Source organism: Heterodontus francisci, chromosome 28 (genome assembly GCF_036365525.1).
Source record: "Heterodontus francisci isolate sHetFra1 chromosome 28, sHetFra1.hap1, whole genome shotgun sequence".
Lineage (NCBI taxonomy): Eukaryota > Metazoa > Chordata > Chondrichthyes > Heterodontiformes > Heterodontidae > Heterodontus > Heterodontus francisci.
In genome coordinates this window covers 11,928,389-11,955,561 of record NC_090398.1, presented here as the reverse complement: position 1 = coordinate 11,955,561, position 27,173 = coordinate 11,928,389, and the positions used below count along the sequence as shown (strand labels likewise).

At 48.4% G+C, this 27,173-nt stretch overlaps 1 protein-coding gene across 1 annotated transcript in view; it reads left to right on the top strand.

Annotated features, from left to right (window-relative positions):
- Positions 1-24,483, top strand: part of LOC137385092 (T-cell differentiation antigen CD6-like) — a 138,998-nt gene extending 114,515 nt beyond the window's left edge. The window contains exon 16 of the mRNA XM_068059848.1: positions 23,912-24,483. The gene's annotated coding sequence lies outside the window, so the exon portion shown is untranslated. The remainder of the gene's footprint in view (positions 1-23,911) is intronic.
- The last annotated feature ends 2,690 nt before the right edge of the window (positions 24,484-27,173 follow it).

The following is a 27,173-nucleotide window of genomic DNA, read 5'->3' as shown; positions in this document are numbered from 1 at the left end:
AAACTGTTTGCAGTGACAGGAGAGTCGGTAACCAGAGGGACACAGATTTAAGATAATCGGCAGAGGAACCAGAGGGGGAGATGAGGAGAAATGTTTTTACACAGTGAGTTGTTGTGATCTGGAATGTGCTGCCTGAGAGGACGGTGGAAGCAGATTCAATAGGAACTTTCAAAAAGAGAAAAAATTTGCAGCGATTTGGGAAAGTGCAGGTTTGTGGAGTGGCATGATTGGAGATCAAAGAATCGGCAGAGGCACAGTGGGCCGAATGGCCTCCTTCTGCACTGTATCATTGTATCACATGTTACGGCCACATGGTGAAGGGTTTGGGTGGTTCCCACTGTTGAACTCCCACCTGACTGCAGCAAGTGTGTTTTTGCAATTAGGGTTTAACCCTGTTGTGTTTTATTACCACTTTGAAACAGAAGATTAATTATTTACTGAGCAATACACTTCATCCCGAAACTGTCGCAACCCCACCCATTCGCGCATTCATACTATCAACATTCTAGGAGCTACCATTGACCAGAAACTGAACTGGAGTAGCCATATAAATACCGTGGCTACAAGAGCAGGTCAGAGGCTAGGAATCCTGCGGCGAGTAACTCACCTCCTGACTCCCCAAATCCTGTCCTCCATCTACAAGGCACAAGTCAGAAGTTTGATGTAATACTTTCCACTTGCCTGGATGGGTGCAACTCCAACAACACTCAGGAAGTTCGACACCATCCAGGACAAAGCAGCCCGCTTGATTGGCACCCCCTCAACAAACATTCACTCCCTCCACCACCGACGCACAGTGGCAGCAGTGTGTACCATCTACAAGATACACTGCAGCAACACACCAAGGCTCCTTAGACAGCACCTTCCAAACCCGCGACCTCTACCAACTAGAAGGACAAGAAAGCAGATGCATGGGAACACCACCACCTGCATGTTCCCCTCCAAGTCACACACTATCCTGACTTTGAACTATATCGCTGTTCCTTCACTGTCGCTGGGTCAAAATCCTGGAACTCCCTTCCTAACAGCACTGTGGGTGTACCTACCCCACATGGACTGCAGCGGTTCAAGAAGGCAGCTCACCACCACCTTCTCAAGGGCAATTAGGAATGAGCAATAAATGCTGGCCTAGCCAGTGACGCCCACATCCCATGAATGAATTAAAAAAAACACACACACATGAGCACACACAGCCACACACACACGAAGAGACAGGTAGAGAGGTAAAGGGGTAAGTAGTTTTCAGGTGAGGTGGGTTTTCGGGGTTCACCGTAAACCTGTTGAATCCTCTCGGAGGTCAAGTTCTCGTTGGTTGCAGGCCTGAGGTGTTTGTAGATTTCTCTGCTGGTGGAAAGTTTAGTTTTCAGACAGTTCACTGCTGCACAAGGTTAAAATGTAGAATTTACAGCACCGTACCTTCCCCGCTGGCCTGCTGGATTTTCTCCCAGCTCTTAGCTGAACAAGCTTCTTGGTGATGCTTCTTCCTGGGTGTCTCTCTTGTTCATCTGCCTTGAGGGCTGCCTTTTTAAGGCAAACATTTGTCGCATCAGAGTCTGGTGGGAGACGCTTTGGTCTCTCCCCCATGGTGATCACACAATGGCCCAGGATGGGAATAATCCGGTTATGATGTTTCCAGTTCATACCTTCTTTGTTTCAGTTTGAATCTGTATCTTTTCATCATTGTGCTTCCCATAAGCATGACAGATGTAGCTACCTGCTCCCTCTTACGTTCAGTGTACATGGGTCCGGGGATTGAACACGTGTGGGACAATCTGTCACCAGCTTGTCCCTCAGTTAGGTCAGGGCATGGGAGTGGACTGCAGGCAGGTGATTTATGATCCACATCTCTGAATCTGATCCACTTTGGACCGAGGGAAGAGTGATCATAATGTTTTCTAAATGGCGAGAAGCTAGGAACCGTTGGCAGGCAGAGAGATGTAAAGATATCACTAAAGGCTAGTGGGCAGGTACAGCAATAAAGGTACTTAGAGCTACCAAACTAAGGCAGGTAAATGGAGTGAAGATATAGATCAGCCATGATCTAATTGTATGGCAGAACAGGCTTGAGGGGCTGAACGGCCTCTTCCTGTTCCTGCGGCCTGAACATGAGAAACGTGGAGTAAGCCATCAGCCCCCCTCAGACCTGCTCCGTCATTCGAACCTGACTGATCTGTACCTCAACTCCATTTACTCGTCTTTGCTCCGTATCCTTAACCAACAAAATTCTATCAATCCCAATTGTGAAATTTTCAATTGACTCCCAGCCTTAACCAGCTTTCTGGGGGGAGAAAGTTCCAGATTTCCACTCCCCTTTGTGTGAAGAAGTTCTTCCTGGCATCACCCCTGAACGGCCTGCCTCAAATTTTAAGGTTCTGTCCCCTTGTTCTGGACTCCCCCCACATCAGAGGAAACCGTTTCTCACTATCAACCCGACTACCTTCTTAACATGGTAAGCACCTCAATTAGATCACCCATTAATCTTTTAAAGGAAAGCCAGGTTTATGTATCCTGTCCATATGATTAAATCCTCTAAGATCAGAGCCTTGGGAACTGGTTAGACAACATACACAAGCAGCCAATGAAATTGAATGCAGAGAAGGGTAATCACTGGACATAGGAAAGAATAATAGACAACATGTGAATTCATACAGAATGGCCGACAGGTTTAGAAGCCTGAGGCCTCGTAAAACATGGTCCCACCTTCCAATCCCTGAAAATTTGACCTCATTCAAAACTCTCCTGCCCATAAATTCTAACTCATACCAAGGCCCGTTCACCCATCACAACTGCCCGAATCTCCGAAACCTCCTGACAACCCTCCCTATCACTGTAACTTTCTCCTGTCCTTAGAATCCTCCCTATCTCTGTAACATCCTCCAGCCCCTGTAACCTTCCCAATCTCTGTAAACTCCTCCAGCCGATACGACCCTCCTTATCTCTGTAACCTCCTCCAGTCCTTACAAACCTCCATATCTCTGTAGCCTCCTCCAGCCCCTTCAACCCTCCTTATCTCTATAACCTCCTCCAGCCCCTACAAACCTCCCTTTCTCTGTAACCTCCTCCAGTCCTTACAATCCTCCGTATCTCTGTAACCTCCTCCAGCCCCTACAAACCTCCATATCTCTGTAGCCTCCTCCAGCCCCTTCAACCCTCCTTATCTCTGTAACCTCCTCCAGCCCCTACAAACCTCCCTTTCTCTGTAACCTCCTCCAGTCCTTACAATCCTCCCTATCTCTGTAACCTCCTCCAGCCCCTACAACCCTCCCTATCTCCGTAACCTCCTCCATCCCCTAAAAACTTCCCTATCCACTGTAATCTCCTTTAACACCCACAGCTCTCCCTATCTCTGTAACCTCCTCCAGCCCTTAAACCCTCTCTATCTCTGTAGCCTCCTCCAGTCCTGACAACCTTCCCTGTCTCTGTAACCTCCTCTGGTCCTTACAATCCTCCCTATCTCTGTAACCTCCTCCAGCCCCTACAAATCTCCATATCTCTGTAGCCTCCTCCAGCCCCTACAAACCTCCATATCTCTGTAGCCTCCTCCAGCCCCTACAAATCTCCCTATCTCTGTAGCCTCCTCCAGCCCCTACAAATCTCCCTAGCTCTGTAGCCTCCTCCAGCCCCTACAAATCTCCCTATCTCTGTAGCCTCTTCCAGCCCCTACAAATCTCCCTAGCTCTGTAGCCTCCTCCAGCCCCTACAAATCTCCCTATCTCTGTAGCCTCCTCCAGCCCCTACAAATCTCCCTAGCTCTGTAGCCTCCTCCAGCCCCTACAAATCTCCCTATCTCTGTGGCCTCCTCCAGCCCCTTCAACCCTCCCTATCTCTGTAACCTCCTCCCGCCCCTACAACCCTCCCTATCTCTGTAACCTCCTCCCGCCCCTACAACCCTCCGGGATCTCTGCACTCCTCCAATTCCGGTCTATTGAGCATCCCGATTTTAATCGCTCCACCATTGACGGCCGTGCCTTCAGCAGTCTGGGCCTTAAGCTCTGGAATTCCCTCCCTAAACCTCTCCACCTCTCTCGCCTCCTTTAAGATGCTTTTCAAATCCTCCCTCTGTGACCAAGCTTTTGGTCGCCTGCCCCATTATCTCATTATGTGGGCCAGTGTCAAATTTTTGCTTGGCCATTCTTCCTGTGATGCAACTTGTGGTGTTCTGCTACGTTAAAGGCAAGTTTTCATTGTTGGAAGAATTGAGTCTAGACTGAAAAGCAAAGAATTACCCACCCTTCCCGACCCGAACCAGATACGTAGCAAAGGGTGTAACCCTGGCCCTACACGCAGTCCCCTTGCTGGAGAAATGTATTTTCAGCTAACAATGTAGGTCGGTGTGTAAGTGAACTAACCACATGTACAGGATGTGGATTGAGGTGAACTTTTATTGTTTCCACTCAGTTGTAGCCACGCTCCGCAGGATGTCATTCAGCCTGCCTCTTTCTCTCACTTTCCTCCCGTCACCTCCAACAGCTCGAGGGATATCACCATGCTCGTCTCACAAAATATTCCAAATTATTTCCAGCGCAGAAACAGGCCTTTCGGCCCAACTGGTCCACGCTGGTGTTTCTGCTCCACTCAGTCCTCCTCCCACCCCCTCTTCATCTCACCCCATCAGCTTCTCCCTCTATTCCTCTCTCCCTCATGTGTTTATCCAGCTTCCCCTTAAATCCATCGACACTATTCACCTCAACCACTCCCTGTGGTAGCGAGTTCCACATTCTCACCACTCCCTGGGGAAAGAGGTTTCTCCTGAATTCCCCACTGGATTTATCAGTGCAGAAAAAGGTTCACAAGAATGGTTCCAGGGATGAGGAATTTCAGTTCTGAAGATAGATTGGAGAAGTTAGGACTGTTTTCCTTGGAGAAGAGAATGTTGAGAGGTGATTTGATAGAGGTATTCAAAATCATCAGGGCTCTGGACAGAGTAGATAGAGAGAAACTGTTCCCACTCGTGAAAGGATCGAGAACGAGAGGGCACAGATTTAAAGTATTCGGTAAGAGAAGCAAAAGTGAGATGAGGAAAATCTTTTTCACACAGCGAGTGGTTAAGGTCTAGAATGTGCTGCCTGAGAACGTGGTGGAGGCAGGTTCAAATGAAGCATTCAATAGGGAATTAGACTGTTCTATTAAAAGGAAGAATGTGCAGGGTTATGGGGAGAAGGCAGGGGGAATGGAACTGAGGGAGTTGATCTTCAGGAAAGCCAGTGCAGACACGATGGGCTGAACGGCCTCCTTCTGCACTGTAACAATTCTGTGATTCTGTGATTCTATCTGTCCCTAGATCTGGTCATCCCCACAAGTGGAAACATCTTCGCGATGTCTACCCAATCAAACCCTCTCGTGATTTTAAACAGTCCTATCAAGCCACCCCTCAGTTTCTCTTTTCGAGGGAAAAGACTCCCAGCCCATCCAAACGTTCATGATCGGTATAACCTCTCAGCTCTGGCATCATAGAACATAGAACATAGAACAGTACAGCACAGTACAGGACCTTCGGCCCACGATGTTGTGCCGACCCTTTAACCTACTCTAAGATCATTCTAGCAAACCTTTCGGCACCTTTTCCAATGCCTCTATAACCTTTTGATAATATGGAGACCAGAACTGCACCAACTTGCATTGATATAATGCCCTTAACATAGTAAACCATCCCAAGGTGAAAAGGTTGGGGGTGTGGAACTGAATTACACTGCTCTTTGAAGAAGCTAGCTGAGGTATGACAGACAGAGCCTCCTTCTGTGATTCCGAGATGCTTTGCAGGAGCAATTATCAGGCAAAGGTTTGACTCAAAGAGATGTTGGCGTTGTGGTAGTGTCACTGGGCTAGTCATCCTGTGGCCCAGGTTAATGTTCTTGGCCCATTGTTCAAATCCCACCAAAGCCACTGGTGGAATTTGAAGTCAATTCATTAATAATGAATGGATTTAAATTCATTTAATTAATTAAAAAAAATCTGGAAATGAAAGCAAGTCTAAACTATCATTGGTTGTTGTAAAAACCCATTTGGTTCACTGATGTCCTTTGGGGAAGGAAATCATCCGCCCTTACCTGGTCTGGCCTACATGTGAATCCAGCACCACAGCAATGAAGCCGACTCTTAACTGCCCTCTGAAAGGGCCTAGAAAAACCACTCGGTTGTCAAGGGCAATTAGGGATGGGTAACAAATGCTGGCCTTGCCAGAGACGCCCACATCCCATGAAAGAATAAAAAAGAACATAAGGAGACTTGAGGAAAGGTAACCGTAAGCTTTTTCGACGAGGTTTAAAGGACCTTCTTGAAGGAGAAAGCGAGGCGGAGAGACGTAGGGAGGGTATTCCAGAGCCATGGTGAGGGCATGAAGGATTTTAAAACAAGGATGAGAATTTCAAAAGCGACGCATTGCCGGGTTGGGAACCAATGGAGGTTAGGGAGCACAGTCAGGGCTGATGGGTGAATGGGACTTGGTGCGAGTTAGAATATGGGGCAGTAGAATTTAGATGGGCTGAAGTTTTCGGAGGATGTCGGATGGTTCTTGCCTAGATAGTAGTGAGTTTCTGGAACGCGTGGCTGCCTGGTGTGGTGAGTGTTCCCTTTCTCGATGCCTTTGAAAGAGAGCCGGGCCTGGGGCAGAGATCACATCATTTAGAAGGTCTAATGCCTTAATAGACAACCTTTGTTCTGAGTGAGTAAGAGGTGACTTAATTGAAACATATAAGATCCTGAGGGGTCTTGACAGGGTGGATGTGGAAAGGATGTTTCCCCTTGTGGGAGAATCTAGAACCAGGGGTCACTGTTCAAAAATAAGGGGGTCGCCCATTTAAGACAGAGATGAGGAGAAACTTTTTCTCTCAGAGTGTTGTGAGTCTTTGGAATTCTCTTCCTCAAAAGGCAGTGGAAGCAGAGTCTTTGAATAGTTTTTAAGGCAGAGGTAGATAGATTCTTGATAAGGGGGTGAAAGGTTATCGGAGGTAGGTGGGAATGTGGGGTTCGTTACAATCAGATCAGCCATGATCTTATTGAATGGCAAAGCAGGCTCGAGGGGCCGACTCCTGCCCCTAATTTGTATGTTTGTATGTGATTTCCCGATCTGGGTTTCGACTGTCTGAGAGGGTGGGAGACGAATTTCCCAAGGTGGCTTTTCCCCTTTTGTGTCAGCCGTACCTCAGAACCAGAAGGTTGTGGGTTCAAGGCCCACTCCAGAGACTCGAGCAGAGAAATATAGGCTGAAACTCTGGCGCAGCCCTGAGCGAGTGCTGCACTGTCGGAGGTGCCATCTGTAAACCAAGGCCCTGTTCCTCTTTTCAGGGAACTGGCAGTGTTTACAGTTGAGATACATACATCCAGACATCCGAGGTCAAGACACCCCCTCAGCGCTCTGGTAACATGCAAAGCTTCGCCACTTACAAAAAAGATGCTCAGAACGGTGCAAATCGGCAAACCCTGTGCAGAGACGCACAAAACTGCAACAGCCAGCCAGAGCTGGGATACACAAGCAGGCACTCGCACAGACGTGTGCTAACATATCGGAATGCACAGACTCACAGTTACACCTAAACGCGTCAAGACATGCGGATGTGAAAAAAGGCAAAGCTTGCAAATACCTAACTATGAACGACGCACCAACAGAAAAATCACAACAATATTGAAAACCACACAAACCTATCCAGTAACAACAGATATATACAGAGGCTGGCACAAATCACTCATTACAGAGTGACACACAGACACATACACAAGAAAACACACATATAGACAGACAGCGGTATACAGACATTCACAGCACAGCGACACAACACTTGTCATTGCCCTCTCACTGTGACAAGTATAGCATCATAAACAAGGGGACACCATGCATCAGAACACAGTTCCTGGACGCACTTTGTGCCCCAGACAAAGATAAGGAATACACACAAGCTGTGAACGTCCATTCACACACAATTACAGAAATGCACGCAAAAAAAACACGCACAAATACACAAACACGCAAATATGTACACACACAGGTGCAAACACTCACATGCACACACGCAGACAAACCTACAGTCACACACATACATAAACAGACACGTGCACCAATGAAATGAGTTGCATGTGTTTTCGATGGTGGAGAAGCCATGAAACATGAGCATTGGAACACAGGAACAGGAAGAGGCCATTCAGCCCCTCCAGCCTGTTCTGCCATTCAGTGAGATCAGTGATGGGTGACTCCATATTCGCGCCTTTGTCCCATATCCCTTCAAACCTTTGGCTAATAAAAGTCTATCATGCAGCCATGACTGCACAGAAGAAGGCCGCTTGGCCCATCGAATCCATGATGGCCCATTCCTCTAGCCTATCGATGTTCTGTTGCAGTTGATTGGTATCATCCTCACTGTTTGCTGCACCTCCAAGTTTGGTATCATCAGCAAATTTTGAAATTTTACTCCGTATTCCAATATCTAAGACATTTGCCTGGATCGCAAAAAGCAGTGGTCCCAGCACTGACCCTTGGGGAACACCACTGTCTACCATCCTCTGGTCTGAAAAACAACCATTTACCACAACTCACTGTTTTCTATCCTTAAGCCAATTTTTTTTATCCAAGCTGACACTGACCCTCCTATTCCATGAGCCTCAATTTTATGAACTAGACTTTTAAGTGGCTTATCAAACACTTTATTAAAATCCAAATGGACAACATCCACTGCATTCCCTTCACCAACCTTCTCTGTCACTTCATCAAAAAATTCAATGAGATTAGTCAAGCATGATCTGCCTTTTACTAATCCATGCTGGCTATCCTTAATTAACTCAAACCTCTCCATCCCCACTTCCTTTAGCAACGTGCGATGCAAGCCAACTGGACCAGATAACTTATCCATTCTAAGCATAGCCAGCCTTTCCAGTACATCCTTCTTATCAATTTTCACCCCGTCCATTCCCTCTACCATTTCTGCTTCTACCGATATTTTGTCAGCCTCCTCTTCCTTAGTGAACACTGATACAAAGTACTCATTAAGTATTCCAGCTTTGCCCTGCGCCTCCAATCATATATTATCCTCTCAACGGCTTACTACCTGCTTTCTATCTACATGCTGGTAGAAGATTTTTGGGTTCTGTTTTATATTGATCTCAGATTAAAAATTTGCAATTGATCCAATATCAATTACCATTAGAGGAAGAGAGTTCCAAACTTCTCCCACCTTTTTTTGTTGAAGTGTTTCCTAATTTCACTCCTGAAAGGTCTGGCTCTAATATTTAGACTCTGACCCCTAGGCCTAGACTCCCCAACCCTGGAAATAGTTTCTCTCCATCGACCCAGTCTGTTCCCCTTAATATCTTGAAAACGCCAATAAAATCACCCCTTAACCATCTAAATTCCAGCAAACACACCCCTACTTTATGTTAGCTCTCCTCAAGTCTCTTTGGGCCTCCAGTGTTTCTAGCTTTTCACCATATAGAAAGTGCCCTGTTCAATCTTTTTATAGGACCAAAGGGGATGAATTCACCTATATTGAAATCTATTTGTCACAGTTTTGCTCATTTACTTAATCTATCAATATCTCTTTGTAATGTTACACTTCCATCGACACTGCTTACAATGCTGCCTATCTTTGTCCCATCGGCAAATTTGGATATGTGGCTTTTCATCCCATCACCTAAGTTATTTATAAATATGGTGAATAGTTGAGGCTCTTGTTGTGTTTAGGCCAGGTTGCTAGATTTAGTATGTATATCAGATTAATCACAGAGCAATGCAGATATCACACTTGTATTAAATCACCAACTGGTTTATTTAGAGCACTTTAAATTGTATTAGTTCTTACAAGATCTCAGTGCATGTCTCCTTGGAGCAGCGTGTTTCCTTTCTGCTGTAGAACCTTCTAGTTTCAGTTTTAACTCTTAAGCTCCACCCAAGCGATCAAACACAGTGAACACTGATCAGTGGACAGACGAATACAATCAAACCCAGATCAATCAAATGCTACAGCTCTGACACAGATCATTAGGGAACACCACTAGTCCCATCCTGCCAATTAGAGTACCTGCTCATTACCCCGACTCTGACTCCCTCTGCTTAGCCAATTTCCGACCCAGGTCAACACTTTGCTTTCAATTCTGCGAGCTGCAAATTGAGCTATCAGGCAAACACATCCCCACTCCCTTCCCAGATTGCTCCATACCTCTTTTGAAGGTAATGAGTCACTTGTTCACCAGTGATGCCAGAACCAAACACTGTCAGTGGGATATTGTACAGTGGGCAGCATCACCATCTGCAACTATTCATGCCATGGACGCAATTGGGGTCTCAGTGGCTGAGGTTAGCCAGCCTAGTGGCTCGGTAGAGAGTCAGATCAGCTTACAGAGGAACAGTGTGGATCATCACATGTGGGTTCTTTCTGATCCGGGCTGAAAAGCGTGGGCCAAGTCACCCTCTGCCAGGAGAGTCACCTCTTGCTGAAAGGTGATGCCTGAACTATGGTGAAAAAAGGCTTACCAACAGCCACATAATGCTAAAGGGGCAGTACTGAGGCAGTGCTGCATTGTTGGAGAGTCACTACTGAGGGAGTGCTGCACTGTCGGAGGGCCAGTACTGAGGGAGTGCTGCACTGCCGTAGTGTCAGTACTGAGGCAGTGCTGCACTGTCAGAGGTTCAGTACTGAGGGAGCGTTGGACTCTCGGAGGGTCAGTACTGAGGGAGTGCTGCACTGTCGAAGAGACCGTACGGAGGGAGTGCTGCACTGTCGGAGGGTCAGTACTGAGGGAGTGCTGCACTGTCGGAGAGTCAGTACTGAGGGAGTGCTGCACTGTCGGAGGGCCAGTACTGAGGGAGTGCTGCACTGTTGGAGGGTACGTACTGAGGGACTGATGCACTGTCGGAGTGTCAGTACTGAGGGAGTGCTGCAGTGTCGGAGGGTCAGTACTGAGGGAGTGCTGCACTGTTGGAGAGACAGTACTGAGGGTGTGCTGCCCTGTCGGAGTGTCAGTAATGAGGGAGTGCTGCACTGTCGGAGGGTCAGTACTGAGGGAGTGCTGCACTGTCGGAGGTTCAGTACTGAGGGAGTGCTGCACTGTCGGAGGGTCAGTAGTGAGGGAGTGCTGCACTGTTGGAGGGTGGTACTGAGGGAGTGCTGCACTGTCAGAGGGTCAGTACTGAGGGAGCGTTGCACTGTCGAAGAGACCGTACGGAGGGAGTGCCGCACTGTCGGAGGGTCAGTACTGAGGGAGTGCTGCACTGTCAGAGAGTCAGTACTGAGGGAGTGCTGCACTGTCAGAGAGTCAGTACTGAGGGAGTGCTGCACTGTCAGAGGGTCAGTACTGAGGGGGTGCAGCAATGTCGGAGAGTCAGTACTGAGGGGGTGCAGCACTGCCAGAGGATCAGTACTAAGGGAGTGCTGCACAGTCGGAGGGCCAGTACTGAGGGAGCGCTGAACTGTCGGAGGGCCTGTACTGAGGGAGTGCTGCACAGTTGGAGGGTCCGTAATGAGGGAGTGCTACACCGTGGGAGGGTCAGTACTGAGGGAGTGATGCACTGTCGGAGGGTAAGTACTGAGGGAGTGATGCACTGTCGGAGGGTAAGTACTGAGGGAGTGATGCACTGTCGGATGGTCAGTACTGAGGGTGTGCTGCCCTGTCAGAGGGTCAGTTCTGAAGGAGCACTGCACTGTCGGATGGTCAGTACTGAGGGAGCTCTGCACTGTCGGAGGGTCAGTACTGACGAAGTGCTGCACTGTCGGAGGTTCAGTACTGAGGGAGTGCTGCACTGTCGGAGAGTCAGTACTGAGGGAGTGCTGCACTGTCGGAGGTTCAGTACTGAGGGAGTGCTGCACTGTCGGAGAGTCAGTACTGAGGGAGTGCTGCACTGTCGGCGGGTCAGTACTGAGGGAGTGCTGCACTGTCGGAGGGACAGTGAGTTTTTGTGATGTGGAACCTGCTGCCTGAAAGCAGGTGGTGGAAACAGTTTCACCATCAGCTTTCAGTACTTGAAAAGGAAACATTTGCAGAGCCTTGAAGAAAGAGCAGGGCTGAGTGACGTGATTTGGAGAGCGTACACACGCGCGATGGACCGAATGGCCCCCTTCTGCTCTGTTTCGTTCTATGATTCTGAGATTTGAGCACGAACCTTGTTTAATTCCGCAGGAAAACACATCAATAGGCAATGGCGAGGCCACAAGGGATATGGGTGGTTTGCAGATCTCTTCCTGTGGCTTTGATAGGGTTAACGGTGTCTTAGGAATGAAATGTGCCTTCTACTGTGCATTGTGACAGTGTCCCAGCTACGGCAGACATATCCGTCACTGAGCAATCAACTGCCACTGGATCCATTGAAGATGGGAGCAGGAGGAGGCCATTCAGCCCCTCGAGCCTGCTCTGCCCTTCAGCGAGATCATGGCTGATCTGTGACCGAACACAATACCCTGCCTTGGCCCCTTTCCCTTAATACCTTCGGTTAACAAAAATCTATCAATCTCAGATTAAAAACTGATCTGACATCAATTACCATTTGTGGGATTTCATTCCAAACTTCTCCCACTCTTTGTGTGTCCAAGTGTTTCCTGATTTCACTGCTGAAATGTCTGGCTCTAATGTTTAGACTCTGACCACTAGTTCTGGACTCCCCAACCAATGGAAATAGTTTCTCTCTATCCACCCTGTCTGTTTCCCTTGATATCTTCAAAACTTTGATCAAATCACCACTTAACATCCGAAATTCCAGCGAATACAACCTCATTTTGTTCAATCTCTCCTTGTAATCTCCCCCTTGGAGTCCAGGTATCATTCTGGTAAATCTTCACAGCACTCCCTCCAAGGCTAAGTGCATCCTTCCTAAGAATCAAGTCGGGGGTCCCTGGGACCTGAGGTCAATAGCAGTTGCAGCCAGAGCGAGAGGAAAGGTGCCCTGTGATGCAACAACAACTTGCATTTATATAGTGCCTTTGACATTGTAAAAATGTTCCACAATGCTCCACAGCAGCAATTGTCAAACACAATCTGACCCCGAGCGACAGAAGGGGATATTAGGAGAGGTGACCAAAAGCTTGGTCAAAGAGGTAGGTTTTGAAGGAGCGCTTGAAGGTGGAGAGAGAGAGAGAGAGAGAGAGACGGAGAGGTTTAAGGAAGGAATTGCAGAGCTTAGGGCTGAGGCAGCTAAAGGCATGGCCGCCAACGGTAGAGTGTTGGACATCAGGGGGATGGGCAAGAGGGCAAAGTTGGAGGAGGTTACAGAGATAGGGAGAGTTGTAGGGCTGGATGAGGTTACAGAGATAGAGAGGGTTGTAGGGGCTGGAGGAGGTTACAGAAATAGGGAGAGTTATAGGGGCTGGAGGAGGTTCCAGGGATAGGGAGGGTTGTAGGGGATGGAGGAGGTTACAGAGATAGGGAGGATTGTAGGGGCTGGAGGAGGTTACAGAAATAGGGAGAGTCGTAGGGGCTGGAGGAGGTTACAGAGATAGGGAAGGTTGTAGGGGCTAGAGGAGGTTACAGAGATAGGGAGGATTGTCGGGGTTGGAGGAGGTTACAGAGATAGGGAGGGTTGTCGGGGCTGGAGGAGGTTACAGAGATAGGGAGGATTGTAGGAGCTGGAGGAGGTTACAGAGATAGGGAGGATTGTAGGAGCTGGAGGAGGTTACAGAGATAGGGAGGGTTGTAGGGGCTGGAGGAGGTTACAGAGATAGGGAGGATTGTAGGGTCTGGAGGAGGTTACAGAGATAGGGAGGATTGTAGGGGCTGGAGGAGGTTACAGAGATAGGGAGGATTGTAGGGGCTGGAGGAGGTTACAGAGATAGGGAGGATTGTAGGGGCTGGAGGAGGTTACAGAGATAGGGAGGATTGTAGGGGCTGGAGGAGGTTACAGAGATAGGGAGGATTGTAGGGGCTGGAGGAGGTTACAGAGATAGGGAGGATTGTAGGGGCTGGAGGAGGTTACAGAGATAGGGAGGATTGTAGGGGCTGGAGGAGGTTACAGAGGTAGGGAGGGTTGTAGGGGCTGGAGGAGGTTACAGAGATAGGGAGGATTGTAGGGGCTGGAGGAGGTTACAGAGATAGGGAGGATTGTAGGGGCTGGAGGAGGTTACAGAGATAGGGAGGATTGTAGGGGCTGGAGGAGGTTACAGCGGGGCGAGACCATGGAAGGTTTTGGAAATGAGAACGTGATTTTGAAAGTCGGTCACTCCATAACCCAGAGGAAATGGAGGTCAGCGAGTGCAGGGCTTGATTGGTGATTGGATCTGTCCTCTTCCCACTTTATTTGCTTGGTGTGGAATTGTGTTGGATAATTGCTCCTGCGAAGACTGTTGGGAAGTTTCTCTACAAGCTTATGGCTTTTTATAACTGCAAGTTGTGATACACAGAGATCCGAAATCGATTTTTGTCTGCTGCAGTCAGGAGCTGAATGGCCTGTACTGATCCAAAACCGAGTTCTTTAATATTATCACAACAGAAATATTTAAATGAAGGCGACAGAAGTGAAACATCTCAGCGAAAGGTCAAAGTTCCCCTTTGCAGGATCAAATGAGGCGAAAACATTGGGAGCCCGACGGGTGAAATGAGGCCTCGCTGTCTTTCATTCCGTGTCGTCTTCTCACCTTATTCATTGCGAGCCTAACTCACGAGAGTCGGTATAAAACCTACCTTTCCGTTCCTTTGTTGATTGTTTTCTGTTCGAAGCTCAGTGCAGTAATTCAGTGTGAGTTTGCGGCTTAACACAGAGAGACCAGATTAAAGGACACACTCGCCCAGAACAAAGCAGTGACCTGTGTGGGGTCTGTGGTGAAGTGAATGTGCCACATATTGTCCGGCTAGTTTCCAACCACAGACCAGAGCTCATGGTACACGGTATAAATGAATGACAGCCGAGCAGGTGCATCATATCCACGTTAGGTAAAAGAGAATGATTCACTCCTGTCTATTCCTGTACGGTCTGTGTGTGTCTCAGTGCCAGTTCCTGCTAGACCTGGTTCTGGGGAATGCGGTGGGCCAAGTGGATCGAGTATCAGTAAGAGAGCATTTAAGTGATAGTGATCATTGTATCATAAGGTTTAGGCTGACTACAGAAAAGGACAAAGCGCAATCCTGAGTAAGAATAATTAACTGGGGGGAGGCCAACTTCAATGGGTTAAGAATGGAACTGGGGTAAATAAATTGGAGTCAAAATCTGGCAGGAAGGCCAGGAAATGAACAATAGGCTATCTTCATAGAAGAGATAGGTCATCCAAAGTCAAGGTATGTTCCCTCGAAAGGGAAAAGTAAGGCAAACAAATCCAGGGCTCCCTGGATGACAAAAGAGGTAGAGATTAAGATAAAGAAGAAAAGGTGTGCCAGATGCCAGGTCGAAAATACTATTGAGAACCAGACTGAATATAAAAGGTCCAGAGTGGAAGTGCAAAAGCAAATAAGAGAGGCAAAGAGAGAGCATGAGAAGAAACTGGCAGCTAGCATTAAAGGAAATCCCAAAGTGTTGTATAGGCATATAAATAGTAAAAGGGTTGTAAAAGGAGGAGTGGGGCAGATTAGGGACCATATAGGGGATTTACACATGGAGGCAGAGGGCATAGCTGAGATATTAAATGAATAATTTGCATCTGTCTTTACCAAGGAAGAAGATGCAACCCAGGCAATGTGAAAAGCGCAGGTAAGTCAGACACTAGAAGGGTTTAAAATTGATAAAGAGGAAGTATTAGAAAAGCTGTCTGTATTTAAAGTGGATAAAACACCAGGGCCAGATAAGATGCATCCAAGGAAGTGAGGGTGGAAATCACAGAGGCACTGGCCATAATTTTTCAGTCTTCCTTAGACTCAAGAGTGGTGCCAGAGGACTGGAGAATTGCAAACATTACACCCTTGTTCAAAAAAGGCTGTAAAGATAAACCCAACAACTTACAGGCCAGTCAGTTTAACTTCAGTGGTGGGAAAACGTCTAAAAAAAATAATGCGGGACAAAATCAATAGTCACATGGACAAATGCAGGTTTTTTAAGGAAAGCCAGAATGGATTTCTTAAGGGAAAATCATGTTTAACTAACTTGCTGGAGTTTTTTGAGGAGGTAACAGAGAGGGTTGATGAGGGTAATGCTGTTGATGTAGTGTACATGGACTTTCAAAGGTATTTGACACAGTGCCACACAACAGACTTGTGAGCAAACTTGTAGCTGATGGAATAAAAGGGACGGTAGCAACATGGATACGAAACTGGCAGAGTGACAATGAGTGGTGGTTAATGGATGTTTTTCGGGCTGGAGGAATGTTTGTAGTGGAGTTCCCCAGGGATCAATGTTGGGATCTTTGCTTTTCCTGATATATATTAATGACCTAGACCTTGGTTTAAAAGTTTGCAGATGATACAAAACTTGGAAGCATTGTGAACTGTGAAGAGGATAGTGTAGAATTTCAAAAGGACATAGACAAGTTGGTGGAATGGGCAGACAGGAGGCAGATGAAGTTCAATCCAGAGAAATGTGAAGTGATTTATTTTGGTAGGAAAAACATGGAGAGACAATATAGAATAAAGGGAACAATTCTAAAGGGGGTGCAGGAGCATAGGGATCTAGGTGTATATGTTCATAAGCCATTGAAGGTGGCAGGACAGGTTGAAAGAGTGGTTAATAAAGCATACAGTATCCTGGGCTTTATTAATAGGGGCATTGAGTACAAGAGCAAAGAAGTTATGTTGAATTTGTTTAAGAAACTAGTTCGGCCTCAGGTGGAATATTGTGTCCAGTTCTGGGCACCGGACTTGAGGAAAGATGTGAGGGCATTGGAGAGAGTACAGAAAATATTGAAGAGAATGGTTCCAGGGATGAGGAATTTCAGTTATGAAGATAGATTGGAGAAGTTAGGACTGTTTTCCTTGGAGAAGAGAAGGCTGAGAGGTGATTTGATAGATGTATTCAAAATCATGAGGGGTCTGGACAGAGTAGATAGAGAGAAACTGTTCGCACTTGTGAAAGGATCGAGAATGAGAGGGCACAGAATTAAAGTATTCGGTAAGAGAAGCAAAAGTGACATGAGGAAAATCTTTTTCACGCAGCAAGTGGTTAAGGTCTGGAATGAGCTGCCTGAGAACGTGGTGGAGGCAGGTTCAACTGAAGCATTCAAAAGCGAATTAGACAGTTATCTGAAAAGGAAGAATGTGCAGGGTTACGGGGAGAAGGTGGGGGAATGGAACTGAGGGAATTGATCTTTCAGGGAGCCAGTGCAGACACAATGGGCTGAATGGCCTCCTTCTGCACCTGTAACAATTCTGTGATTCTGTACATGTACAGTCCACAGCGGGAAAAGGTGAATGATTAACTGCTGTCGGTTACTATGTGGTCCGTGTGTGTGTCTCAGTGTCAGCTCCTGTACATGTACTGTCTAGAGTGGGTAAAACTGAATGGCTCATTCCTGTCTCACGCAGTTTGAGTTCCGGCTTTTACAAAGGTTTAGCTCACAACAGTAACAACATGCTCCTCTGCAGAGCACCTCGAACGTAGCAATCTGTCGCAAAGCACTTGACAGGGGCTATTATCAAACAAAATTTGAACTCAGCCATCTCAGGAGATAGTCGGACAGGTGACCAAATACATGGCCAAAGAGATACATTTTGAAGAGCGTCTTAAAGAGGGAAAGAGAGGTAGAGAGTTGGAGAGGTGGAAGGAGGGATCTCCACAGCGTAGGACCGAGGCAACTGCCAGCGTCGCCACCAAGGGAGTGAATCGAATCAGTGACAAAGGAGGGCAGGGTAGGGTGAAGGGATGTTCAAGAGGGCAGCATTGGAGGAGCTAAGCAACCTCATCGGATTGTAGGGACCTGGAGGAGGTTACAGAGATAGGAAGGGTTGCAGGGGCTTTAGGAGGTTACAGAGATAGGGAGGGTCATAGGGGCTGGAGGTGGTTACAGAGATAGGGAGGGTCGTAGGTGCTGGAGGAGGTGACAGAGATAGGGAGGCTGTAGGGGCTGGAGGAGGTTACAGAGATAGGGAGGCTGCAGGGGCTGGAGGAGGCTACAGAGATAGGAAGGGTTGTAGGGGCTTTAGGAGGTTACAGAGATAGGGCAAGTTTGTAAGTTTGTAGGGACTGGAGGAGGGGGCAGAGACAGCGAGGATGGTAGGATCTATAGGTGGTTACAGAGATAGGGAGGGTTATAGGGACTGGAGGAGTTTACAGAGTTAGGAAGGGTTGTCAGAGTTGCAGGAGGTTACAGAGATAAGGAGGGTTGTAGGTCCTGGAGGAGGTTACAGAGATAGGGAGGATTGTAGGGCAAGAGAAGGTTAGAGAGATAGGGAAGGTTATCTGTGTTGGAGGAGGTTACACAGATAGGGATAATAGGGGATGGAGGATGTTACAGAGATAGGGAGGGTTGTAGGGGCTGGAGGATGTTACAGAGATAGGGAGGGTTGTAGGGGCTGGAGGAGGTTACAGAGAAAAGGAGGGTTGTAGGAGATGGAGGAGGTTACAGAGATAGGAAGGGCTGTAGGGGCTGCAGGAGGTCACAGAGGTAGGGAGGGTTGTAGGGGCTGGAGGAGATTACAGAGATAGGGAGGGTCGTAGGGGCTTTAGGAGGTTACAGTGATAGGGAGGCTGTAGGGGCTGGAGGAGGTTACAGAGATAGGGAGGGTCGTAGGGGCTGGAGGAGATTACAGAGATAGGGAGGCTGTCGGGGCTGGAGGAGGATACAGAGATAGGAAGGGTTGTCGGGGCTGCAGGAGGTCACAGAGATAGGGAGAGTTGTAGGTGCTGGAGGAGGTTACAGAGATAGGGAGGGTTGTTGGGGCTTTAGGAGGTTACAGAGATAGGGAGGGTCGTAGGTGCTGGAGGAGGTTACAGAGATAGGGAGGCTGTAGGGGCTGGAGGAGGTTACAGAGATAGGGAGGCTGTAGGGGCTGGAGGAGGTTACAGAGATAGGAAGGGTTGTAGGGACTTTAGGAGGTTACAGAGATAGGGCAAGTTTGTAAGTTTGTAGGGGCTGGAGGAGGGGGCAGAGACAGCGAGGATGGTAGGATCTATAGGTGGTTACAGAGATAGGGAGGGTTATAGGGACTGGAGGAGTTTACAGAGTTAGGAAGGGTTGTCAGAGTTGCAGGAGGTTACAGAGATAAGGAGGGTTGTAGGTCCTGGAGGAGGTTACAGAGATAGGGAGGATTGTAGGGGAAGAGAAGGTTAGAGACATAGGGAAGGTTATCGGTGTTGGAGGAGGTTACACAGATAGGGATTATAGGGGCTGGAGGATGTTACAGAGATAGGGAGGGTTGTAGGGGCTGGAGGAGGTTACAGAGAAAAGGAGGGTTGTTGGAGATGGAGGAGGTTACAGAGATAGGAAGGGTCGTAGGGGCTTTAGGAGGTTACAGAGATAGGGAGGCTGTCGGGGCTGGAGGAGGTTACAGAGATAGGGAGGCTGTAGGGGCTGGAGGAGGTTACAGAGATAGGAAAGGTTGTCGGGGCTGCAGGGGGTCAAAGAGATAGGGAGAGTTGTAGGGGCTAGAGGAGGTTACAGAGACAGGGAGGGTCATAGGGGCTGGAGGAGGTTGCAGAGATAGGGAGGGTCGTAGGGGCTGGAGGAGGTTACAGAGACAGGGAGGGTCATAGGGGCTGGAGGAGGTTACAGAGATAGGGAGGGTTGTAGGGGCTGGAGGAGGTTACAGAGATAGCGAGCATTGTAGCGGCATAGGAGGTTACAGAGATAGGGAGGGTTGTAGGGGCTGGAGGAGGTTACAGAGATAGGGAGGGTCGTAGGGGCTGGAGCAGGTTACAGAGATAGGGAGGCTGTAGGGGCTGGAGGAGGTTACAGAGATAGGAAGGGTTGTCGGGGCTGCAGGAGGTCACAGAGATAGGGAGAGTTGTAGGGGCTGGAGGAGTTTACAGGGACAGGGAGGGTCGTAGGGGCTTTAGGAGGTTACAGAGATAGGGAGGCTGTAGGGGCTGGAGGAGGTTACAGAGGTAGGGAGGCTGTAGGGGCTGGATGAGGTTGCAGAGATAGGGAGGGTTGTAGGAGCTGGTGGAGGTTACAGAGAGAGGAAGGATTATAGCGGCAAAGGAGGTTACAGAGATAGGGAGGGTCGTAGGGGCTGGAGGAGGTTACAGAGATTGGGAGGGTCGTAGGGGTTGGATGAGGTTGCAGAGATAGGGAGGTTCTGGGTTCTGGAGCAGGTTACAGAGACCGGGAGAGTTGTAGGGGCTGGAGGAGATTAGAGGAATAGGGAGGGCTGTAGGGGCTGGAGGAGGTGAGAGAGATAGGGAAGGTTATCGGTGTTGGAGGATGTTACACAGATAGGGATTATAGGGGCTGGAGGATGTTACAGAGATAGGGAGGGTTGTAGGGGCTTTAGGAGGTTACAGAGATAGGGAGGGTTGTAGGGGCTGGAGGAGGTTACAGAGATTGGGAGGGTCGTAGGGGTTGGATGAGGTTGCAGAGATAGGGAGGATTCTGGGTTCTGGAGCAGGTTACAGAGACCGGGAGAGTTGTAGGGGCTGGAGGAGATTAGAGGAATAGGGAGGGCTGTAGGGGCTGGAGGAGGTGAGAGAGATAGGGAAGGTTATCGGTGTTGGAGGATGTTACACAGATAGGGATTATAGGGGCTGGAGGATGTTACAGAGATAGGGAGGGTTGTAGGGGCTGGAGGAGGTTACAGAGATTGGAAGGGTTGTAGGGGCTTTAGGAGGTTACAGAGATAGGGCAAGTTTGTAAGTTTGTAGGGGCTGGAGCAGGGGGCAGAGACAGCGAGGGTGGTAGGATCTATAGGTGGTTACAGAGATAGGGAGAGTTGTAGGGGCTAGAGGAGGTTACAGAGATAGGGAGGGTCGTACGGGCTGGATGAGGTTGCAGAGATAGGGGGTATTCTGGGATCTGGAGGAGGTTACAGAGTTAGGGAGAGTTGTAGGGGCTGGAGGAGATTAGAGGAATAGGGAGGGCTGTAGGGGCTGGAGGAGGTTACAGAGATGGGGGAGTCATGGGGCTGGAGGAGGTTGCAGAGATAGGGAGGGCTGTAGGGGCTGGAGGATGTTGCAGAGATAGGCAGGGTTGTAGGAGCTGGAGGAGGCTACAGAGTTAGGGAGGGTTGTAGGGGCTGGAGGAGATTAGAGGAATAGGGAGGGTTGTAGGGGCTGGAGGAGGTTACAGAGATGGGGGGGTCATGGGGCTGGAGGAGGTTACAGAGATAGGGAGGGTTGTAGGGGCTGGAGGATGTTGCAGAAATAGGCAGGGTTGTAGGGGCTGGAGGAGGTTACAGAGATAGGGAGTGTTCTAGGTTTTGGAGGAGGTTACAGAGATAGGGAGGATTCTAGGTTCTGGAGCAGGTTACAGAGATAGGGAGGATTCTAGGTTCTGGAGCAGGTTAAAGAGATAGGGTGGATTCTAGGTTCTGGAGCAGGTTACAGAGATAGGGTGGATTCTAGGTTCTGGAGCAGGTTACAGAGATAGGGAGGATTCTAGGTTCTGGAGCAGGTTACAGAGATAGGGAGGATTCTAGGTTCTGGAGCAGGTTACAGAGATAGGGTGGATTCTAAGTTCTGGAGCAGGTTACAGAGATAGGGAGGATTCTAGGTTCTGGAGCAGGTTACAGAGATAGGGTGGATTCTAGGTTCTGGAGCAGGTTACAGAGATAGGGAGGATTCTAGGTTCTGGAGCAGGTTACAGAGATAGGGAGGATTCTAGGTTCTGGAGCAGGTTACAGACATAGGGAGGATTCTAGGTTCTGGAGCAGGTTACAGAGATAGGGTGGATTCTAGGTTCTGGAGCAGGTTACAGAGATAGGGTGGATTCTAGGTTCTGGAGCAGGTTACAGAGATAGGGAGGATTCTAGGTTCTGGAGCAGGTTACAGAGATAGGGAGGATTCTAGGTTCTGGAGCAGGTTACAGACATAGGGAGGATTCTAGGTTCTGGAGCAGGTTACAGAGATAGGGAGGATTCTAGGTTCTGGAGCAGGTTACAGAGATAGGGAGGATTCTAGGTTCTGGAGCAGGTTACAGAGATAGGGAGGATTCTAAGTTCCGGAGCAGGTTACAGAGACAGGGAGGATTCTAGATTCTGGAGCAGGTTACAGAGATAGGGAGGATTCTAGATTCTGGAGCAGGTTACAGAGATAGGGAGGATTCTAGGTTCTGGAGCAGGTTACAGAGACAGGGAGGATTCTAGGTTCTGGAGCAGGTTACAGAGACAGGGAGGATTCTAGGTTCTGGAGCAGGTTACAGAGATAGGGAGGATTCTAGGTTCTGGAGCAGGTTACAGAGACAGGGAGGATTCTAGGTTCTGGAGCAGGTTACAGAGATAGGGAGGATTCTAGGTTTTGGAGCAGGTTACAGAGATAGGGTGGATTCTAGGTTTTGGAGCCGGTTACAGAGATAGGGTGGATTCTAAGTTCCGGAGCAGGTTACAGAGACAGGGAGGATTCTAGATTCTGGAGCAGGTTACAGAGATAGGGAGGATTCTAGGTTCTGGAGCAGGTTACAGAGACAGGGAGGATTCTAGGTTCTGGAGCAGGTTACAGAGATAGGGAGGATTCTAGGTTTTGGAGCAGGTTACAGAGATAGGGTGGATTCTAGGTTCTGGAGCAGGTTACAGAGATAGGGTGGATTCTAGGTTCTGGAGCAGGTTACAGAGATAGGGAGGATTCTAGGTTCTGGAGCAGGTTACAGAGATAGGGAGGATTCTAGATTCTGGAGCAGGTTACAGAGATAGGGTGGATTCTAGGTTCTGGAGCAGGTTACAGAGATAGGGTGGATTCTAGGTTCTGGAGCAGGTTACAGAGATAGGGTGGATTCTAGGTTCTGGAGCAGGTTACAGAGATAGGGAGGATTCTAGATTCTGGAGCAGGTTACAGAGACAGGGTGGATTCTAGGTTCTGGAGCAGGTTACAGAGATAGGGTGGATTCTAGGTTCTGGAGCAGGTTACAGAGATAGGGAGGATTCTAGCTTCTAAAGCAGGTTACAGAGATAGGGAGGATTCTAGCTTCTAAAGCAGGTTACAGAGATAGGGAGGATTCTAGGTTCTGGAGCAGGTTACAGAGATAGGGAGGATTCTAGGTTCTGGAGCAGGTTACAGAGATAGGGTGGATTCTAGGTTCTGGAGCAGGTTACAGAGATAGGGTGGATTCTAGGTTCTGGAGCAGGTTACAGAGATAGGGAGGATTCTAGATTCTGGAGCAGGTTACAGAGATAGGGAGGATTCTAGGTTCTGGAGCAGGTTACAGAGACAGGGAGGATTCTAGATTCTGGAGCAGGTTACAGAGATAGGGAGGATTCTAGGTTCTGGAGCAGGTTACAGAGATAGGGTGGATTCTAGGTTCTGGAGCAGGTTACAGAGATAGGGAGGATTCTAGCTTCTAAAGCAGGTTACAGAGATAGGGTGGATTCTAGGTTCTGGAGGAGGCTACAGAGATAGGGAGGATTCTAGGTTCTGGAGCAGGTTACAGAGATAGGGAGGATTCTAGGTTCTGGAGCAGGTTACAGAGATAGGGAGGATTCTAGGTTCTGGAGCAGGTTACAGAGATAGGGTGGATTCTAGCTTCTGGAGCAGGTTACAGAGATAGGGAGGATTCTAGGTTCTGGAGCAGGTTACAGAGATAGGGTGGATTCTAAGTTCCGGAGCAGGTTACAGAGATAGGGTGGATTCTAGGTTCTGGAGCAGGTTACAGAGATAGGGAGGATTCTAGGTTCTGGAGCAGGTTACAGAGATAGGGTGGATTCTAAGTTCCGGAGCAGGTTACAGAGATAGGGTGGATTCTAGGTTCTGGAGCAGGTTACAGAGATAGGGAGGATTCTAGGTTCTGGAGCAGGTTACAGAGATAGGGAGGATTGTAGCGGCTGGAGGAGGTTACAGAGATCGGGAGGGTTGTAGGTTCTGGAGGAGGCTACAGAGATAGGGAGGGTTGTAAAGATGGTGATAATTCTCCTGTGAAACATGTCTGAATATTTCAGTGCAATGTTAAGGAGTTTTATAATGTCAGTTTGTGAATTGGATTTTAATCTCTGATGCATGAAGGAGCTGAATGGCCTCTCTTGATCGAAAACTGTGGACTTTGAAAATATCAGAAGGGAAAACTGCAAATGAAGGCGACAGAAGTGAAACATCTCAGCGAAAGGTCAAAGTTCCCCTTTGCAGGATCGAATGAGGCGAAAACATTGGGAGCCCGACGGGTGAAATGGGGCCTCGCTGTCTTTCATTCAGTGTCGTCTTCTCACCTTATTTATTGTGAGCCTAACTCACAAGAGTTGGTATAAAACCCATCTTTCCATTGCTTTCTGTTGATTGTTTTCTGTTCGAAGCTCAGTGCAGTAATTCAGTGTGAGTTTGCGGCTTAACACAGAGAGACCAGATTAAAGGACACACTCGCCCAGAACAAAGCAGTGACCTGTGTGGGGTCTGTGGTGAAGTGAATGTGCCACATATTGTCCGGCTAGTTTCCAACCACAGACCAGAGCTCATGGTACACGGTATAAATGAATGACAGCCGGGCGGGTGCATCATATCGTTGGTGCTGTAATTCCCGGTTAGCCTGGTTACATGGGGTCCATGTTAGGTAAAAGGGGCATGATTCACTCCTGTCTGTTACTGTACACTCTGTGTATGTCTCAGTGTCAGCTCCTGTACATGTACAGCACACAGCAGGTAAAAGGGAATGATTCACTCCTGTACACTCTATGTATGTGTCTCAGTGTCACCTCCTGTACATGTACAGTACACTGCGAGTAAAGACGCATGATTCACTCCTGTCTGTTACTGTACACTCTGTGTATGTCTCAGTGTCAGCTCCTGTACATGTGCAGTACACAGCGGGTAAAAGAGAATGATTCACTCCTGTCTGTTACTGTACACTCTGTGTGTGTCTCAGTGTCACCTCCTGTACATGTACTGCACACAGCGGGTAAAAGAGAATGATTCACTCCTGTCTGTTCCTGTACACTCTGTGTGTGTCTCAGTGTCACCTCCTGTACATGTACAGTACACAGCGGGTAAAAGGGAATGATTCACTCCTGTCTGTTACTGTACACTCTGTGTATGTCTCAGTGTCACCTCCTGTACATGTACAGTACACTGCTGGTAAAGAGGCATGATTCACTCCTGTCTGTTACTGTACACTCTGTGTATGTGTCTCAGTGTTAGCTCCTGTACATGTACAGTACACTGCGGGTAAAAGAGGATGATTCACTCCTGTCTGTTACTGTGCACTCTGTGTATGTCTCAGTGTCACCTCCTGTACATGTACAGTACACAGCAGGTAAAAGGGAATGATTCACTCCTGTACACTCTAGGTATGTGTCTCAGTGTTAGCTCCTGTACATGTACTGCACACAGCAGGTAAAAGGGAATGATTCACTCCTGTCTGTTACTGTACACTCTGTGTATGTCTCGGTGTGACCTCCTGTACATGTACAGTACACTGCGGGTAAAAGAGGATGATTCACTCCTGTCTGTTACTGTACACTCTGTGTATGTGTCTCAGTGTCACCTCCTGTACATGTACAGTACACAGCAGGTAAAAGGGAATGATTCACTCCTGTCTGTTACTGTACACTCTGTGTATGTCTCGGTGTCACCTCCTGTACATGGACAGTACACTGCGGGTAAAGAGGCATGATTCACTCCTGTCTTTTACTGTACACTCTGTGTATGTGTCTCAGTGTTAGCTCCTGTACATGTACAGTACACTGCGGGTAAAAGAGGATGATTCACTCCTGTCTGTTACTGTACACTCTGTGTGTGTCTCAGTGTTAGCTCCTGTACATGTACAGTACACAGCGGGTAAAAGGGAATGATTCACTCCTGTCTGTTACTGGACAATCTGTTTATGTCTCAGTGTCACCTCCTGTACATGTACTGCACACAGCAGGTAAAAGGGAATGATTCACTCCTGTCTGTTACTGTACACTCTGTGTATGTCTCGGTGTGACCTCCTGTACATGTACAGTACACTGCGGGTAAAAGAGGATGATTCACTCCTGTCTGTTACTGTACACTCTGTGTATGTGTCTCAGTGTTAGCTCCTGTACATGTACAGTACACTGCGGGTAAAAGAGGATGATTCACTCCTGTCTGTTATTGTACACTCTGTGTATGTCTCAGTGTCACCTCCTGTACATGTACAGTACACAACAAGTAAAAGAGAATGATTCACTCTTGTCTGTTACTGTACACTCTGTGTATGTCTCAGTGTGAGCTCCTGTACATGTACAGTACACAGCAGGTAAAAGAGAATGATTCACTCCTGCCTGTTACTGTACACTCTGTGTATGTTCGCAGAGTTAGCTCCTTTCGATTTAGTGTACACAGTTCTGGAGGAGGTTGTAGAGATAGGGAGGGTTGTAAGGGCTGGTGGAGGTTTGAGAAATCGGGAAGATATTAGGAGGTGGAGGAGGTTACAGAGGTAGGCAGGGATGTAGGGGACGGTGGAGGTTACAGAGATAGGGAGGGATGCAGGGGATGGAGGAGGTTGCAGAGATAGGGAGGGCCATAGGGGCTGGAGAAGGTTACAGAGATAAGGAGAGTTTTAGGGGCTGGAGGAGGTTACAGAGATAGGGAAGGTTGTAGGGGCTGGAGGAGGTTACAGACATAGGTAGGATTTTAGGGGCTGGAGGAGGTTGCAGAGATCAGGAGGATTGTAGAGGCTGGAGGAGGTTACAGAGATAGGGAGGGTTGTAGGGGCTGGAGGAGGTTACAGAGATCGGGAGGGTTGTAGTGGCTGGAGGAGGTTACAGACATAGGTAGGATTTTAGGGGCTGGAGGAGGTTACAGAGATCGGGAGGGTTGTAGGGGCTGTAGGAGGTTACAGAGATAGGGCGGATTGTAGGGGCTGGCAGAGGATATTGAGATCGGGAGGATTGTAGGGGCTGGAGGAGGTTACAGAGATAGGGAGGATTGTAGGGGCTGGAGGAGGTTACAGAGATAGGGAGGGTTGTAGGTGCTGGAGGAGGTTACAGAGATCGGGAGGGTTGTAGTGGCTGGAGGAGGTTACAGACATAGGTAGGATTTTAGGGGCTGGAGGAGGTTACAGAGATCGGGAGGGTTGTAGGGGCTGGAGGAGGTTACAGAGATAGGGAGGGTTGTAGGGGCTGTCGGAGGTTACAGTGATAGGGAGGATTGTAGGGGCTGGCAGAGGATACAGAGATCGGGAGGATTGTAGGGGCTGGAGGAGGTTACAGAGATAGGAAGGGTTGTAGGGGCTGTAGGAGGTTACAGAGATCGGGAGGATTGTAGGGGCTGGAGGAGGTTACAGAGATAGGTAGGATTTTAGGGGCTGGAGGAG